Genomic DNA, 19,148 nt, shown 5'->3' with positions numbered 1-19,148 from the left:
GTGTATCTTACTGTTTGGAAATAAATGTAGGCATACCTACTGTAATTAATATGAAAACTATCTCAATGCTTGTTCATCTAAAACATTCTTTTAGCCTAAAGCTTTGGATAATTACCTTTCAAGAAACTTCTGAAATTTTAGCGTCTATGTTCAAGAAGTAATCTGTTCTATTAAGAAATGTGAAGTTTCTAAATAATCTTATTTGAAATTTGTACTAGTATTTCAGGGGTGGGAAAATTGAGGAATGGGCTTGTGGTTAACAGTGATACGGAAAATTGATTTAAAGATAAAGCACAGAATTCCTCAAGTATAACAGAAATAATGTGGAAAATGATAAGCAACTCTCTGCATAGGCACAAAGAGTACTCCCACTGGTCTATCAAAGAATGTATTAAGCCAATGCAATTTAACTACTTCATGTTTTAATGAATTCACATTACAATCAACCTGCAATTTTTACAATTGTTTTAAGATTTAAGTAATCAAAATAAAGCATGTCCATAGAGACTCGAAGGACTTGGCAGAACAGAACGGCCCCAAATGCTGGTATGGAAAAAGAAACACACCGAGAACAATGCGCAGGACAATCATGAGAGTGGGGAAAAGTTACATTCAGGAAGCAGAGAGGAAGGATTCACTTTTTTTTTTGGTATTTAACCTGTACTATGTCTGATCTGACACTGGCCATGATAGTACAAAATTCTGTTTCCCCAGCAATGGCATTCACTATCTTTTAACATATGGTGAAAAGGGAAACTTTAAGTACTCCAAAATCAATGCTGAAGTTGCTGGAAACCTGAAATCAAAGCAGTAAAAGCAGCACCCGATACAAGAGATACAGAGTTAATGTTTCAGGTCAATGGCCTTTGATCACAATTCAAGAAATTCAAGATTCTGTTGCTCGCTCATTAACTCTAAGCCTTAATGCCTTAAGTACATGATCACACATTGACTGGTATTCACAGATACCAAACTCCTTTTTCTGAAGGGGTTTGGGTGAAGTTGAATGTATGGGACAGAGTCACCGGTATCTTTCTCTCACACATTTTGGTGCATGAATTAAAAGGAATTTACCCGGAATACTGCCTTCAATATTATATCTCTCAGGGAGATATAAAGCAGATTCAATGAAAATAAGAAAACATAGAGGAAGAATTTATGAAAAGAAATCATATATGAAAATAATTAGTCTAAGACTATTTCCTGTTACTAGTTTATGCTAAAAGCAAAAAATATCTTACTTTTCTTCATTATAAATCCAAAAGCTGATGTTTGCTGTTTCAGTGGAGATCTGTAACTACAATTTAAAAATGATCACTTTATGATAGCGATGAAACCCACATCACTGCATCAAATAGAGGGTTAAGTGGATCCAGCTTATTGCAATAAATGCTTGCAACCCCCTAGTCACAGTGAGTATGGGCAAAAGCCACACATCATTGCTATCACTGCCTGCGGATCGTGTAGCTTTGCAGTCCAATGCAAACTCTACAGAGGTTACACAGTGCAAGTGGGTACAGAAAGCAAGACACAATTGACCGTGTAATTCATCTCTGACAACAACTCTCATGGATCAGACCTTTTCTGAATCATCGCACTCACTCCTTGTGTAAGGAGTTACCTCCTCTACCTACCCTCAAGAAATTAAATCTTTTCATACATCTTCCTGTATTGATAGCCATTTGATTTGTGTTGTCCAGTGGTCCAGAACCGACACAATTACTAGAAACACTGCCTGGAATGGTGAAACCATTTTTTTCTCCCCTAGCTGTGTTTTAATATTTGTCTTCATGTTACTTTTTCATTCTGTCTTCTGAAATCAGACGGAAGACCTAATGTTCTCCACCATCCAATCTTCTGTCTGCTTCCATCGCCCGTTTAACTTTCTCACTGCGATGGGCAAGCGTAGCAGCCTGTTGTCATCCTGTAATACTATGACATTTTCATAATCAATCCTCACCTGCCAAAGCCATCAGGCAGCCACTAAGTTAATGAACACAATTGTATTAATTTGGTGTAAGATATCATTGAAGATGAAAATAGCTTGACCTGTTTTCTAATGTCCCTAATCACTATAAAGTAACCTGCTAAAAGCACCTGTTCTCTCTTCTCCTTCTATCTAGTCACACTATTTCAGATCTCTTGTTCTTTTCTGACAAAGGGAGTAAGAGCGGATCCCTTGCACAAATGGCATTTCCCTCATTGTTTCCATGTACTATGTAACAAACTATGCGATGGGGAGGAGGGGTGGGGTACACACAGGGAAGACAATGTATCTGCTAGCCACGGACTAATAAGAATGATACTGGTGTAGTACTGTAAATGGAAGGATTTATTCTACATAATAGCAGTTGACAACGTAAAAGTTAGGCAACAAGGTAGGTAATGGGAAAGAAAATAGTTACATGCTGTACCTTTATATATAAAAGGACAATTATGGGAATCTTATAAAGTACCATAGGTGGATGTGGGTGGAATTCAGGGCATGTATATCTGATACACCCATTCATATGTGGTTAGGGTGGGTATGCTTTCTTGAAACAAGTTGAGTAATTATTTAACTATTAATGCTGCACTGCGAATTTTCGCTGAAACAGAAGTCCTGCTGCATTTACCTGCTACCACTCACCTTGACCCACTCATCTCACCTCCTACAGACAGAACCTGGGAAAGAGCACCTTGCTCATCTGGCTGACTTGGAGAAATATTTCCATTGCTGGAGCAGAATGAATCTGATAACTGAACACCCGGGAAATACACCTAAAGGTGTAACAAAGGTCCTGAGGAATAGGTCTTAGTTATGGTTGTGATACCAAGAATAGCAGATTGCTTTGGGTTGCATTTACTTTAAACAATGATTATATTTTAAAAAATCTGCCTTCTGAAGGTCAGAGTTCTCATCAGTTAGCAAGGAGAGCCAGGACTACCCTGGGAGGGTAGTTAACATTTAAGTTATTTTAATTTAATTTAGTATAACCTCTGCTGCTGCTTAATCAGGAGCAGGCAGGGAATGCTTTAGACCTCTGAGTGAATGAGCCAGATAGAAACTGCAATTACTTTCCCCTCTTCTTCTTCAAGATGTTTTGTGACAATTGAAAGTCAAACTGGTGGAGTCATGCAACTGAATGCCTTAAGTTTAAGGATTTTGTTACTGAATATCTTAAAATTAATAACTATGTGGAGCATGTCATTATGATCACTTCTTATAAAGTAGGCGCAGATGCAGCTAATTTAAAATGCTTTATTTGCTTAACATGTGAAAAAGCTGCACTCCCCTGAACATATAACTTTCTTTTATCAACAGGTATGCAGCTTAAGGCCTTGGAGGTTTTCCCACGATTGTAAGTCACAGGTTAAACATGCGTGGGAGTAGTTTCGATCATTGAGGTGGGCTGGGTTTCTGTTAGTTTGAATGCATACTTTACAGCTTCATCACCATGCCAGCACTAAACAACGATCAATGTAATTCCATAAATTCCTTTCACAGTCACAAAGACAAGACATCTGCACAGCAAGCTTAAACAGCTCACTAACCAGGCAGAACTCCTATCCTTCTGTATTGATGAAAGTAAAAAGTTAACTCCTTCCTGATTAGCTCCAATTACAGTTAATTGGCTGCTGGTGGGACAGCTCTTGCTAAGGAAACTCCTGTTGTCTGTTCTTCTTACAGAAATTTATCCTTTATTTATTGATTTTTTGAAATGCTTGATTAAACAGTAAAGCAAGGCCCATTCTCAGGGTATTACTTAGAAAAAAATTATTTCTGGAAAATATAAAAATAATTCTTCTCATGTGCCTTAATAATTACCATTTTCCGGATGCCTCAAGAGAGTGATTCGTCAGCGGTCCGTCAAGAGCGTGATTCTGGGCCACTCCATCAGGTGACATTGCTTCTGTAATAACGCTGTTCCAGTGTCTGGCCTGGTGCTAATGATGAAAAGATGGCCTGAATTGTGTACCAGTCACATATCGTGCACGGGTAAGATTTCATAGTTAACCTGCTCTTGGGACAGTAAATAGAGCAAACTATTCAATATTGGATGTCTTTAATCTGCGTAAAATATTGTTGTCGCTTCACTTATTCAGGCCAACGTCAGGCTTTTCCATGAGCTTTTCAAGTAGTGGAAATGTCCTGAGGGGTCGTTCTGTTAAGCTTCTGCCCCAAGATGTTGATGCTGATGAGCCTAATGATGGTGATGTTATTGAAGCTGAAGGAGAAATAACCGAGCAACGGACACAAAACGCTGGAGGAACTCAGCAGGCCAGGCAGCATCCATGGAAAAGAGTACAGTCAATATTTCAGGCCAAGGCCCCTCAGCAGGACTGGCGAAAAAGGATGAGGAGTAGATTTAACAGCTGGGGGAGGAAAGAGAGAAACACGAGGTTAAAGGTGAAACTGGGAGGGGGAGGGATGAAGTAAAGAGCTGGGAAGTTGATTCGTGAAAGAGATGCAGGGCTGCAGAAGGGAGAGTCTTACAGGAGAGGACAGAAGGCCATAGAAGGAAGAAAAGGGGGAGGAGCACCAGAGGGAGGCAATGGGAAGGCAAGGAGATAAGGTGAGAGAGGGAAAAGGGGATGGGGAGAGAGCTGGGGGGCCATGACCAGTTTGAGAACTCAAAGTTCATGCCATCAGGTTGGAGGCTACCCAGACGGAATATAAGGTGTTGTTCCTCCAACCTGAGTGTGGCCTCATTGCAACAGTAGAGGAGGCCATGGATGGACATATCGGAATGGGAATGGGAACTGGAATTAAAATGGGTGGCCACTGGGAGATCCCACTTGTTCTGGCTGATGGAGAGCAGGTGCTTGGCGAAATGGCCTTCCCATCTACGTTAGGTCTCATCGATATACAGGAGGCCACACCGGGAGCACCAGATACAGTATATGACCCCAACAGACTCACAGGTGAAGTGTCGCCTCACCTGGCAGGACTGCTTGGGGCCCTGAATGGCAGTGAGGGAGGAGGTGTAGGGGCAGGTGCGGTCTCCCGTATGTCGATGAGACCCAATATAGAATAGCCACACTTGCTGTCGTCTTGAATGGACACTACCTTGCAACTTACACACCCCTATTCTTTCAGATCCTGTGGTTTTGTTCTACAGATGCCAACAGCCTTCAGTGTTGTTGTGTGGAATGAGATATAGTTTGTCTGGGGGCTCTGCCCAATATGGCAACTGCCTTTCCTCTCTTGGCACCCAGAGCGCTGCACAGTATGTTCCAGCAGAAGTTCTAGATAGCAAAGAAAGAAAGAAAAAAGATGAATTTTTCTTTGTCACTTACATGTACTTCAAAACATCGAAACATACAGGGAAAAGCATCATTTGTGTCAAAACAAATCAGTGAGGATTATGGGTGCAGCCTGCAAGTGTTGTCATGCTTCCAGTACCAACTTAGCATGCCGCAACTTACTAACTCTAACTCGGACATCTTTGGAATGAGGAGGAAACCTGGAGCAAGTCCGTGTAGTAATGGGGAGAACGTACAAACCTCTTGCAGGCAGGGGCAGTAATCAAACTCTGCTCGGTGATTACTGGCACTGCACAGCACTATGCTGCCATGCCATCCTAATCGCAAGAGGGAAGTTTGAAAGATTTCCCATTTATTAGCTCAGGATGGGATGACAGCATTTATGTAACACACTGGTTCCGTCAGCTGTGTAAGTCTAGGGAAAGCTGTCTCTGGTCCCGCCAAATGTGGGAGATTGAAGTGCAAGCCCCCCAAATCCCTCGGTTTGTGTGGATGCTGTGTGATTTGTTACCCTGTTACAAAAAAGTACCACGAAGTAACAGAGAGCACACCACATACAATTAAAAGTTTTGGCGTTATAATTCTTAATTTGACTAAAGGGTTAGTAACTAGTCTTCTCTCTTCTCCCCCAACAAAGCCCCAAGCACAACCTTAGTGTCCCTCACCAGAGAAACCTCCCCTAAATCTAGCCATCCTAATTGGATGGGATACAATTGGCCTATCTCTTATCTTCAACAGTAACCCGAACAAGCAACAAACACAGAGCAGAACAGCATACCAGAGAAAAAAAATGAACCATCTGAAAGAAGGCATTACATTTACATAAACCACTCTTAAACAAACAAAACTAAGCTTCTTGAGTGTGATATGTAGAACTGTTCCCAGAAATTCTGATCACCAGACATAATCTTGGAACCTGCATGAACCTAAGCAAACAAGAAAAATTTGTATGATCATTTAGGTTTTTGGTCCTGGTTAAAAAGTACTAAGACTTCTGCAAATCTGCATGTTGCTGATTCATTACTTCCAAAAAATTTATACCTAAATGTTACAGGTCAGAATATAATAACCTGCTGAATGGGAAGTTGTTATGTTTTATAACTCCAAAACATAAAACTAATTGAAAGGATTCATGGAGCCAGGAAAGCGTATCTTAGTTTTGTTTTCACTTATGATGTGGTAACATGATGACGTATGCCATTCATGTACTTTTACATATAACCCTTAGTGAATTATTTAAATAATAATTTAAAAGGCAGGAGGAGAAGATGGTGGCGCGATGCAGCGTGCTGCTCTCTGGTGAAATGATATCGTACTTGTAAGTAGGATCCTGTGGACAATTCTGATTTGATGGAGACAGATGTGAGAAGGCACAGAGGAACATCTGGAGAAATTTCTGAAATGCCCAGTTCACTGCTGCTGCTACTGTGCGATCGAGAATCTCCGGAGGGAAGGCCCCAAAATCCCCGGCTTTGCCTGCTGCTGGTGGCTGAGGCTGGGGTCGAAGCGTTCGGCAGAGATGGTGCTCAGTACTCGGTGTCAGAGGGCTGATCAGAACTTGAAGTTTTTGGACGACTCAGAGTCGGACTGTGGTCGGGCATGGCAGGGAGAGTTTTCTTCCTTCTCCCGTCTGCGTGAGATGTGGGACTTTCGAGAGACGTTGAACTTTTTTACTGTGCCATGGATTGTTCTTCATCAAGTTATGGTATTGTTGCACTGTTGTAACTCTATGTTATAATTATGTGGTTTTTGTTAGTTTTTCTGTCTTGGTCTGTCCTGTGTTTCTGTGACATCACACCGGAGGAATATTGTATCATTTCTTAATGCATGCATTACTAAATGACGATAAAAGAGGACTGCGTGTCCTCATAATCTAATCTAAATGAACAAGAATGCTTGATCAAACAATATATTTACAATATTACTCAAGTATTATTGAAGAATTAAATACACAACACTCCTTCCAGTGTAGCCATTAACTCAAACTCAATGTACAGTAGAATGCATCTCAGCTTATATACACACAAACACACACACACATGTGCACACTCACAGACACACAGGCTAACACACACACACACACACACATATATATACAGTGCACTATATAATACAACCACTAAATAGACATCCATAGCATAGTAAATTTTATATGGTCCCATTCAGGCCTAAACATTTCATTTTAATTGCTGTGGAGATTTCTTACTTATGTGGGATAACATCTTTCCTGACAAGGGGATCACTCTGTTTGGCAGGTGAGACTTGTGGCTTTGAAACAATCACAGGTTCTGGGGCCGCCTCTGTGGTGGTTGTAGGAATTGACTCTGGGACTGCAGGAAGTGGTTCTGACAGCAATGACAAATTATCCTCTCTAACAATTGACTCTGCTTTCCTCAAATGATTCATCCAGGTAACACCGAGTGCCTGGGCAACCTTGCAACACCTGGCCCATAGCTTTCTGCCAGAGTACCGGTGCAGATGCCACTCCAAAAATAAGCCTAGTATAGCAGTAAAGCCCTTAGTGAGTGTTTTTGGTGAGAAACACTTTGGGCTCTATTTCTGTCTCATTTTGTAGGTAGGCCTCAGCTAAGACCACTTGGCTGAAGAGCTTTCCTCCAGAAAGGTTTTCAAAGGTCCCTTTATCTTGGGCAGGGAGTATTGATCTACTTTCAGTACTGGGTTTATGGCGACCTTAAAATCACCACAGATGTTGACAGACCCATTCTTCTTGGCTATTGGGACCGCTGGCATTACCCATGGGTTCCACTCAGGCTTTGAAAGAATTTCTTCAGCTTCCATGCAATTTAGCTCTTTGACAACTTTATCACGGATGGTACAAAGAACCATACTGAACCTGATGTGTGGCAATTTCATTTAACACTATTTTACCTTTGATATGTTAGAATTTTCCAATACCATTGTTGAATACTGCTGTGGCATCATCTAGAACCTTTTATTAGTTTGCTTTTGGTTGACTCTATCGCAGGGACGTGGCATGCAAATAGTGGATGGATCTCCAATCAAGGTTTAGTGGTCTCAGCCATTCGTGGCCCCACAATGCTGGTCCTTTTGCTTTTACTGTACCGCATACAACCCCAATGTGGCTTGTTAATTGTTGTATGTCATTATTACGAATATCATTCCCACTGGAGATGTCTTTTCTCCAGTATAGGTTCTTAGCTGGATATCTGAGGCTTCAGTTCAGTATCTCTGAAATGCTGTTCAGACTCATTTCATTGAGTGACAGAAACAGTGAAACCAGTGTCCAATTCCATTTTAATTAACTTACTGTTCACTTCTGGTGTAAGCCATAATGCTTATCTATTGTTAGTTTTCACATTGTAACTCTCAAGGCTAGTCAGTCCTGTGCTCATTTTTCGTCAACAGCATGCAGATTGGTGTTATTTTTAAAACTGCAACTTAACTTCTTGTCTTTTTCTCTTCCCTGTCCAATCCATTTATTTTTGCCTGCCCAAAATTCTCTTTGTATATGTCCTATTGCGTATTTACAATATTACTCAAATATTAGTGAAATATTAAGAACACAACAGAAATATTAACAAGAAAGTAAACATTGAGTTAATTCTAAATGAATTCCTTTTCTGAAACCTCCAGAAATATCCTTTGATGGACTCCAGTGCGTTTGAAAGTGGAATGCCCTGCCTGATTATGTTTCCACTTCACATATCCTAATGACTTTTATGACAGATTTACGCTTATAGCCCATTATAGTAATCATCCACTTCACTATTCTTGGGTCTACGCAATATTTTGCACTAAGAAGTCTAAGAACATGTTTAAAAATCTCCTTAGGAAAACTATTTCAAAATAAAACAGGGTTTCTTTTGGTCTGAAATGGCACCACAATCTGTCTCCATATGGTATCACAATTCAGAGTAATTGCCATTCCTGTAGGATATGTAATTACTGCAAGTACTGGATCTTCATTCTGTCTTTCAGTGCTATGTATGCATTATAAGGTTATTTCAAACTGTACCTAAGATGCTGCAAATTTCTTTTCTTAGCGTTCTACTTTTTTAACTAATACTTATAATTAAAATAAATCATTATTTAGTTAAGTAGTAGGGTTAAGAAAAGCAATTTGAAGGTAATTTTAAAAATAGGTGAAAGGGATGAAGGTTAGAGAACCATAGACTATAAACGGGAGAAAAACGTTCTTTCTTAAATCATAAGTGAGCAGCACAATGAAAAGTTTATCAAGTAAATGCTATTTTAGAAAGAAACACTACAGATTTAGGGAAAACACTTTGGGTAACATGCTTCCTAAATATCATTGATATTTTTTACAAGGATACATAAAAGAATGAATTCTGGCTGCCAAATTTCCAACTGAATTCAAGTGAGAGACTGGAAGAATCACTAGTTAGCAGGAGGGACCTGGCGGAATCTGATGTCTTTAGATTATGGATATTTGGTAAGGGACTGAGCCAGTAGAGGCTGCCTGTCCACAAATAAAAGGGGGAAAATTAACTACTGACAGCTACTCCTCCCGTAACAAAATTGGGTGCTTGGGTTACCCTAGAAAACCACTGCTCCAGTGGGATCAGTACTGCAGGGCAGCAGAGCACACCATCAGGAATTTAAGGACAATTTCAGAGGTGATAAGGTAGATGGAGGGAAAACAACTTTACTTAGAACTTTAAAATATTAGGAGGCAAGAGTAACATACACGAAAGCAGACTACTTCCATAGTAGTAACTACTTCTATGTGGAGACCAGGTCGTTTGGGTGCATTTGAGGTAGAGATTGATAGGTTCTTGATTGGAAACACCATCAAAAGTTATGTGGAGAAGGCTGGGGAGTGGGGTTGAGGAGGGGAAAAAAGGATCTGCCATGATTAAATGGCTGAGCAGAGTCGATGGGCCAAATGGCCTAATTCTGCTCCTATGTCTTATGGCCTTATAGTAACTACTTCCATGTAACAGATGAAGAACAGGGCTACAATTAACAAATCACAAATGGATTTGGAGGCTGGAAGAATCGCTTTTGCTAAGATAGTTGTCAATAAGTTTAACAGAATCTCAGCATAAAAGGTTGAAATTAAATTTAGTAACTTCTTCCGAAAGCCTGCTGAGAGAGGGCAGGACTGGAATTTATAAGATGTAATATAGAAATTACTGAAAACGTTCAGCAGTTGAATTAGCAGCCATGGAAAGGAAAAAGAGAGGTCAATATCTTTATGTCAGATTGTCAACTCTCTCCACAAAAGCTACTTGACCTGTTGAACATTTCCAGCTTTTTCTGTTTTATTACTGGCCTTGATTAGCCAGGGCATGGAATACCAAAGCAGCAAGCTTATGTTCCACTTTTACAAGTGTTGCCCTCAACTGGACAACAGTATGCACTTCTAGGTGCAACACTGCAGAAAATGAGTGATAGCATTGTGCAGAGTGCTGAGCAGATTCATCACAATGTTGACTGGGATGGAGAATTTTAGTTATGAGGGAAGTCTGAAAGAGCTAGCTCTGTCCTCCATGGAACGGGGGAAAGCTTAGAGGGGTCGCGACTGAGGTATATAAAATAATGAGGGATGTAGATAGGATAAACTGCAGAAAACCTTGTCCCATTACAGAGCTGACAAGACGACATAGACTTACAACGAGGGAAAAAAGTTTAGAGGGGATATAAGGGAGGGGCTTTTGTCCGTACTTGGAATGTGCTTCCCAAGAATGTAGTCCTTTCCATGAGATATCAAGGGTAGAGGCAGGTACAAAGGATTAGGACCATTGCTCATGTGAATAAACATAAGCAGGGTAAGGTGGCCTATTTCACAACATTGTTTCTAATTAATTCTAAACCTTGATTATTCTACTATTCCTGTTATGTGGACCATTTACCCTTCCATGTAGTGTGGCCAAGAAATCAGTAAACCTAATTACTAATTAAAAGCTTCTGTGTTACTGTAGAATTTTAATGAGGGCTTCAGTAAGTTATTTTTTTAGTGGACTTTGACATTAAACCCATTTATCGTACACCATATTTTATAGGAATTAAGTTTTTTAGGTAACTTTACTAGTCATGGTTCTGCCAAATTTCTAAAGCAACAATGACTATTTAAGAGCACCATTACATTCATTCTAAATTCCTTTATAGGGTGTTGAAGGTAAAGCAGTAACTTCACAATTGTACAGAGTGGGTTTAGCAGGTAGAACCCAGCATAAGACCAGGTGCTAAACTTAGTTGTTCCATGTTTGCATAGGAATCACAAGTTTGAATCACAAGTTTGTTGATACGTAGTCAGAGAAATGTGATCACTTGGCACACCACTGTTGATATTTCCCAGCAACATCCAATACAAAGTTTCATGTTGCCTGAGAGGTAAATGTGGAAGGAAGTATTAGTGATCATATGAATAGACCGTTAAGACCTTTCAGACAGCAAATGGATTCAAAGGTTCATTTTATTAACCAAAGCATACAAGTCTGAAATTCTTCAATTTAAAATAATTAATATAATTTAAAATAAAAAGTATGCACAAGGAAACGTGGAGAAATTATATTTTACTTTAGAAAATGGGACCATAAATCTTCATGTATAATATAATATTATTGCATAATTATGGATTTCAGTCAGCCTTTTAGTTATTGGTGAAACACAAAGTAAAATTTGTCTACTGATTTTTTATGAATCCATTGCCAAAAATTTGCGAGTATATCAGGATAATTTTATGTTGAATCAGGCACATTGTGAGGTGTTGGCATACTTCCTGAAACTAGGTACATGCAAATCTGTAGTGATGATTGAATACTACAGTGATGTCATACAGGGTAGATGATAATTTGATGATAATTGATGACATTTTAATGCAGAGACAAGGATCATAAAGGATGTGAGCCTTGTACACTGAAACAGATACTTATCGACTACAGGAGGAAGAAGCTGAAGGTTCATGAGGCAGTCCTCTTGAGGGGGTTGGGATTGAAGAGGATCAGGAGCTTTAAATTCCTTGACATCATCATATCAGAGGTTCTCTCCTAGTACCAATGTGTAAGCACCATCATAAAAAAGGCACAACAGTGCCCTTACTTTCTTAGAAGTTTGCTAAGATTCGGCATGTCACCAAAAACTTTGACTTCTATAGATGCACAGAGGAAAGAATACTAACTTGTTGCATCACAGCCTGGTCACATCAATATCCTGGAATGGAAAAGATTACAGAAAGTGGTGGATACAGTCTAGTCCATCACAGGCAAAGCTTTCTACACTATTGAACACATCTACAAGGAGCACTGCCACAAGAAAGCAGCATCCTGTCACAATAGTGGGGGCATAGGGAGCAAGGGTGGACCCAAATGCAAGACACATCTTGTGAGGTTACTTAGATTTAGTTTATTGTTCGATACCAGGAGAGCTAGGCAGGAGAAGGAAATAGCAAACTGGACAAGGACTCAGGACTACGACTAGGCTGGACTCGGAATCGGCTCCCAGAACTAACGGAGACGTGAAGAGGCTAGGGTATGGACTCCAAGCCAGAGACTGGGCAAGGACCCAGTACCTGGGTCTTGCCTCGGGCTCGGACCCCAGAACCAGGCATGGACATGACATGGGCTAGGGTGAGGAGGAACATGGGAACACATAGCCTCAGTCTCGGGAGAGCAGGTACATGGAACCATAGACACATACACAGAACACAGAGTCGGGACCCCTCCTTGAGTACAGGACATAGGGCTGGGACTCACACACAGAACAGAGAGCCGGGACCCCTCCTTGGGTACAGGCCATAGGGCCGGGACTCGCACACAGAACAGAGAGCTGGGACCCCTCCTTGGGTACAGGACATAGGGCCAGCACTCATGACCCTCCGCGGGGCAACGGCAAGATGGCCTGACTTACCCCACAGGGCGAGGACAAGACAAGACAAGACCAACAAGAATGAACACCGGACAGTATCTATCTAGCTCTGGCGATGGAACTAGACCGAAGTGCAGGTGGGGGCTGCAGACGAGGGCTAGAAGTGAGAGGGGCAGAGAAGAGATTCAGACAAGGGGTAGGACAGGAATCACAGACTGCCAGGGCCAGGACTTGGCTCAGAACTGGGAAGCCGCCTGGGCCAGGACTTGACTTGGTGCTTGAAAGCCGCCAGGGCCAGGACTTGACTTGGTGCTTGAATGTCGCCAGGGCCAGGACTTGACTTGGCGCTTGAATGCCACCAGGGACAGGACTTGACGTGGTACTTGAATGCCCCCAGAGCCAGGACTTGACTTGGAGCCTCCGGGTAGTGACAAGCTCTCGACTCGGCCCAGGAACAGTAGACAGCGGTTCTTGATTCCCTCCGGCGGGTAAACTGACGGACCCACCTTGGTAAGGAAACTTTGCAGGCTCGCTTTGGCTAGGTAACTTGACAAGGTTGTTCCGGTGAGGAGAGGCGAATTACCGGCACTCGTTTCGGGCGGAGACTAGGCTTCCTCCGGCCAGATGACATCGGCACGCCGTACCTTGGTGACTTTGCAAATGCTCCCGCACCGAACGGCTGAAAGCTGGAGACTATAAACTACCGGTTCAGCCGAGTGTTAATTGCCTCTAATCACCAAAGTTGAGGGACATGGGAAAACAGGGAATCAACGGTCCGGATCGTAACATAAACAAGCTAAATTTAAAAGGACCCCGATCTGGACCATGACACATCAATCATCAAAGAATCCTAAGATCCAGACCATGCTGTCTTCTCTTTACTACCATCAAGCAGGAGATACAGAAGCTTTAGGTCCCACACCACCAGGTCCAGGAATAGTTATTACCCAAGAACTATCAGACCCCTGAACCAGCCTGGATAAGTTCACTCACTACAACTCTGATTCTACAGCCTACAGAGTTACTTTCAGGAACTCTTTACAATTCATGTTCTTAGTATTGTTTTTTAATTACACGGCTTTCTTCTTTTGCACATTGGCTATTGATCATTCTATGTTAATGTATAGTTTTTTGTAAATTTTATTGTATTTCTTTATTTTACCTGTTAATTCCTGCAAGAAAGCGAATTTCAGTGTAGGATATGGTTGATGTGGCACCACTTAGTCAGATTTTCCATTTCCCTCTTCTATGCTGATTCATCCCCAACTTTTATTCAGCAGCAAACTTAAATATGGCATCAGGGATGTACTTAACCACACAATCATAGGTATAAAGTGAGTAAAGCAAATAGTCTCGTGATGCACCTGTGCTGATGGTGAATTTGGAGGAGATGATGCTGCTAATCTGTGCTAAATGGGGTGTGTTAGTGAGGAAATGGAAGATCCAGTTGCATAGGAAGGTACCTAGGCTCAGGTCCTGGAGTTCAGTGATGAGTTTTGAGGGGATGATTATATCGAATCCTGAGGTGTAGTCAATGAAGAGCATCCTGACATATGCATTTTCATTGTCCAGGTGCTCCAGGGCCAAATGAAGAGCCAATGAAACAGCATCTGCTGTTGACCTGTTATGATGGTAGGCAAATTGGAGAGGATCCTGGTCACTCCTCAGACAGGAGTTGATGTGCCTCTCGAAGCACTTCATCACAGTGGATGTAAGTGCTCCTGGATGATAGTCATTGAGGCAGGTTACCACATTCTTCTTGGGGCCTGCTTGAAGCTGACGGGTAGCTCAGACTGCTGAAAAGAGAGGTTCAAAATGCCTGTAAACATACTAGTCAGTTGATTACCGCAGGTGTTCGGTACCCAGTCTGGGCCAGATGTTTTCTGTGGATTCGCTCTCCTGACATTCTTTCATGTCAGCCTCAGAGACTGAGATCACAGGGTTGTCAGGGGCTGGGGGACTTTGTGAAATTTCATGCTGTTATCCTTTTGAGAGGAACTGTGAAATACAAAAGACAGCCATTTTGTGGAAAGCTGCAATAGAGTGGAACAGCATAAATACTCAATAGGTTAGGCAGTATCTACGGAGTGAGTTAGTACTGCTGTTGAGTAGCTTCATTTCAGAGCCACCCAATTCTAACACGAGTAAGAAAGATTGGTTATCAGCCTTGCTGTAGTGAAGAAAAGGTACCAGACCACCAAACTCTGCACGATGCAGACTCGATGCACTTCCTGTCACTGGATGTAGGTATCATGGACTTGGGGTAAGGGGGTGAGGGAATGCCCGACAGATTGCATCTGCTTTGAATAGAGCGTAGAACTTAGAACATTACAGCACAGGTAAAGGCCATTTGGCCCACAATGTTGTGCTAAAAGGCAAATCAAAAGCACCCAAACACAAACCCCTCGTACTTACACCATGTCCATATCCCTCCATCTTCCTCACATCCATGTGTCTATACAAACATCTCTGAAAATCCTCCAATGCATTTGCCTGTACCACCATACCAGGCAGCGCATTCCAGACAGCCACGACTCTCTGAGTGAAAAGGCTACCCTCACATCCTCCTTGAGCCTGCCCCTCTCACCTTCAATACATGCCCTCCAGCATTAGACATTTCAACCCCGGGAAACTTTCTGTCCACTCTATCTATGCCTACCTTGTAACCTCTATCAGATCTCCCCTCAGTCTCTGGTGCTCCAGAGAAAACAATCCAAGGTTATACAGCCTCTGTGATAGCACACGCCCACTAAACCAGGTAAAATCCTGGGAAATACTGCCTGATTCTGCTTAACTTTATCCCATGTTGCTCACCTGCCTTCTCCAGCACACTGGCACAAAAGCCTTTACCAATAAGGACTGTCAAATCACTTCTAAGATGCTCTGACAGCAGGTGGTGAGGAATCTGAGAACTTGCCTGTAGGCTGCTCCTGCCTGAAGCATTCAGAAGTGTAAACGATAAGATGTTACACAGTTTCCTGGTTGTAGATGTCAGTGCTTAAGATCACTTTAGAGCCAAACATATTGCTACACTTTGATAGACTGGTCCTGCCAACTGTTCTGTCTCGAGTATCTCCATCTAAATGACCCATCGTTCATCAGCAGTCCAGACCCAGGAAGCTCAGGGCCACCACTCCAGTGGATGGCAGTCACAAGTGGATTACAGATCAGCTTAGTAATGTCTGCAGAGGAGCTGTTTTAATGGTCACAGCACACACAGGTCAAAGCTGATCTGAGACTCAGGTCAGCCGGTGTTTACAGGATTCCCTGTGAAAGCAGAGCAGTGTTTATCGGCCAGATGGGATGCATGGTACACAGGAGGTGTATCTGTTTGGGTTACCTGGAGAAATCTGTGGTAGAAGATCATTGCATTCACAATGGCCACAGGATTGACTGCTGTGCAGTGCCACTGGCTTTTGGGATCTCCTGGTGAAGGAAGCCATTGAAAGAAAACTAGAGGAAAAGAATTTTAACAAAGACGAAGGTCTTGCTTTAAGTAAGAACTGGAATTTGATTGTAAACAAGGTGGGAGAGTGGAAACTTGATTGGATGAGGACTAACCAATCAAGAGGGAGGGACTATGGGGTATAAGTACCACTTGACTAGACATGCCCAGGCATCAACACTGATGAAGGTGGCAGAGCAGGTCATCGAAACGTGAGTTATTATTGATACCTGTACCCAGCTGGAAGCCCGAGAAGAGTTTGTTCCACACAGAGCTCGATCTTCCTGCACAACATACACACAGGTACATGTTGGAAGCAGCAGGAGAATCAGCCCCATGGTGATCCAAGTATTTCAGAGAGGAATCTACTCAGCCTGTGTTGTAAGTGTATCATTTGCCACATTCAGCCATCAAGTCCATTATCTCTATATATTGAGGATTTCATATTTATTTTGATCCCCTTTGTGAATCTTTCTCAAGTAAACTGTAAACAAGCCAGAGACAATAGCACGGTCCTTGTCACAGACCTAAACATACCCACTAACATCCTTTCGACCCTTTCCCCCCAGTCTCTCAGATCAGTTCAGTTTTTGCATTCCTTATGGCCATGCATTGCCTTCTGAAGTGGGGATAATTTACGCTGAATTACACAAGAGCACCTAACGCACATGGTCTCCCTTGAATACCAGTTTCATTACAGCAGCTCTTGGTTCCCAGTGGATTTGTGGTCAAAGCCACAAGCTGATTGCTATACAAGCATTTTATGGGAAGTTACTATTCACCTGGCTTTTAGAAACAGTGCATGGTAAGCAAGTATTCATTGTCATGACAACCCACTTATTACATAAAATATCCTTTTACTCATCCCTGTGGGAAGTAGAAAAACTCCCACATAAATAGTTTTTTCTCAGGCAGAGTACCACAGAATCATTGTTCATTGTGACTTGACATTAAGTGATGTGCTCATGTTTACAGAACAAGTATCTAATTACTTAGCAAAGTCGGTCAGTTCCAATTCCATTGTTGAATATATAATAAATATGATCAATATATTCACATTTAAGTGAAATTTGCTTTCTTCTGGACAATTAGTAAGCTGAAGGTCTGTATAACGGCAACAGCAACCTCTACTGGTCTATTCATGCTATACAATACGATGCCTGACCCTGAGAAAATATTAAGCAGGTGTTTCTTGCAAATTAGCTTTTTTTTATCCTGTTAATCTCTCTACTTCTGCCTGGGAGCTACTGACTCATGCAGGTACCTGGTTCCACCGGCACCAGCCCTGCTCTTCATACCTCACTCATGCACCAGGCCAGAGCCCCAGAGCCTGGATGGCTGGTGTGGTCACATTCCTGATTGAGGTAGTCATCACCATCATTGTGTTCGCATCTGAAGCTGTGTCCTTGTAGCTTTTATAGTGACTGTCCTTAAAATGATCGGAAGTCGGGCTTTGCATATATTTTTAACGTGTGTTCCTTAGCCCAGAAATGTTGGCGTCTATAGTGACCCCTCCCACCCCACCCTGTCCGCTGCTGCTCTCCTAGCTAACCAAGCACAGCCTGGAAGTAGAACCCAAGCCTGTTGTTCTTGCTGTGAATTAGAGTTAGCAATTTGGAAAACCCATCGTGCTGCTCAAGCATAATTAATATAGATTAGAATCACTAGAGTAGGAGCTGGCAAATGAAATTGGTAGGGGTTGGTGTAAGTTGTGAGAGTTATGTTGTGTTAAACAGAGATGAACCACACCATGTCTGCAAAAAGCAATGCTGAATTTGGATAAGTGTTGCTAAACATGGGGGACCATTTTTCCCCTTGCACCTTGTTGTCTGCACTTTCTCTGTAACTGTAACACTTTATTCTGCATTCTGTTATTGTTTTACCTCGTTGCACTGTGTACTGAATGGATCTACAGGTACATGACCATTATTGCACTGTGTACTGAATGGATCTACAGGTAAATGAACAGTGTGCAGCTTTGCTGAAGGGTCTCGGTCTGAAACACCAACTCTTTACTCTCTTCCATAGATGCTGCCTGGCCTGCTGAGTTCCTCCAGCATTTTGTGTGTGTTGCTTTGGATTTCCTCATGCTTGTGATATTTTTATTGTACCTCAGTATACAGTATGTGGCGATAATAAACCGACTTAAACTAAACAATTTACATTTTCTTGACAGTGACTAGAATAACTGCGAGTCTCTTTGGAAATAATCGTTCATATTTTCCTGTGAACAAGACCACTCAACTCATCCAGGTTATACTGGCTCTCTCAGAACACCCATAGGTCCCACTCCCTCATTGATTTCACGGGAACCTATCCTCTCTCATATGACTAACGACTTCCTGTGTTTCTTCCACCATTCACCTACACCAGATAAGTTTACATTAGCCAATTCATCTCCTAACTGGAATTAATTCCTGTTTAAGAACCCCTGTGAAAAATGTCAACAGATGTCAAGTTTAGGGTTAGTTAATAGCCATTACTGCTTTCATTTCGAGGTAAATACCAGTGATAATAAACCTGAATCTGCTTCTGAAATGTTGAAATGAATTAGGAATAAAATTCCATTTGGAGCCAGGAAAAAGGAGTACTCCTGGAATTCTATACCTTGGTGATTAATCATCACATTATATCATCAACCCTT

At 41.9% G+C, this 19,148-nt stretch overlaps 1 long non-coding RNA gene across 1 annotated transcript in view; it reads right to left on the bottom strand.

Moving 5' to 3' along the window:
* Positions 1-3,252: 3,252 nt before the first annotated feature.
* Positions 3,253-19,148, bottom strand: part of LOC140199778 (uncharacterized) — a 50,391-nt gene continuing 34,495 nt past the window's right edge. Inside the window, exon 3 of the long non-coding RNA XR_011886487.1 lies at positions 3,253-5,229. This is a non-coding gene — a long non-coding RNA (uncharacterized lncRNA). The remainder of the gene's footprint in view (positions 5,230-19,148) is intronic.

Source organism: Mobula birostris, chromosome 6, assembly GCF_030028105.1.
Source record: "Mobula birostris isolate sMobBir1 chromosome 6, sMobBir1.hap1, whole genome shotgun sequence".
In the NCBI taxonomy this organism is placed as follows: Eukaryota; Metazoa; Chordata; class Chondrichthyes; order Myliobatiformes; family Myliobatidae; genus Mobula; species Mobula birostris.
The sequence above is the reverse complement of the archived record's forward strand: the minus strand, read 5'-3'. Positions and strand labels throughout refer to the sequence as shown.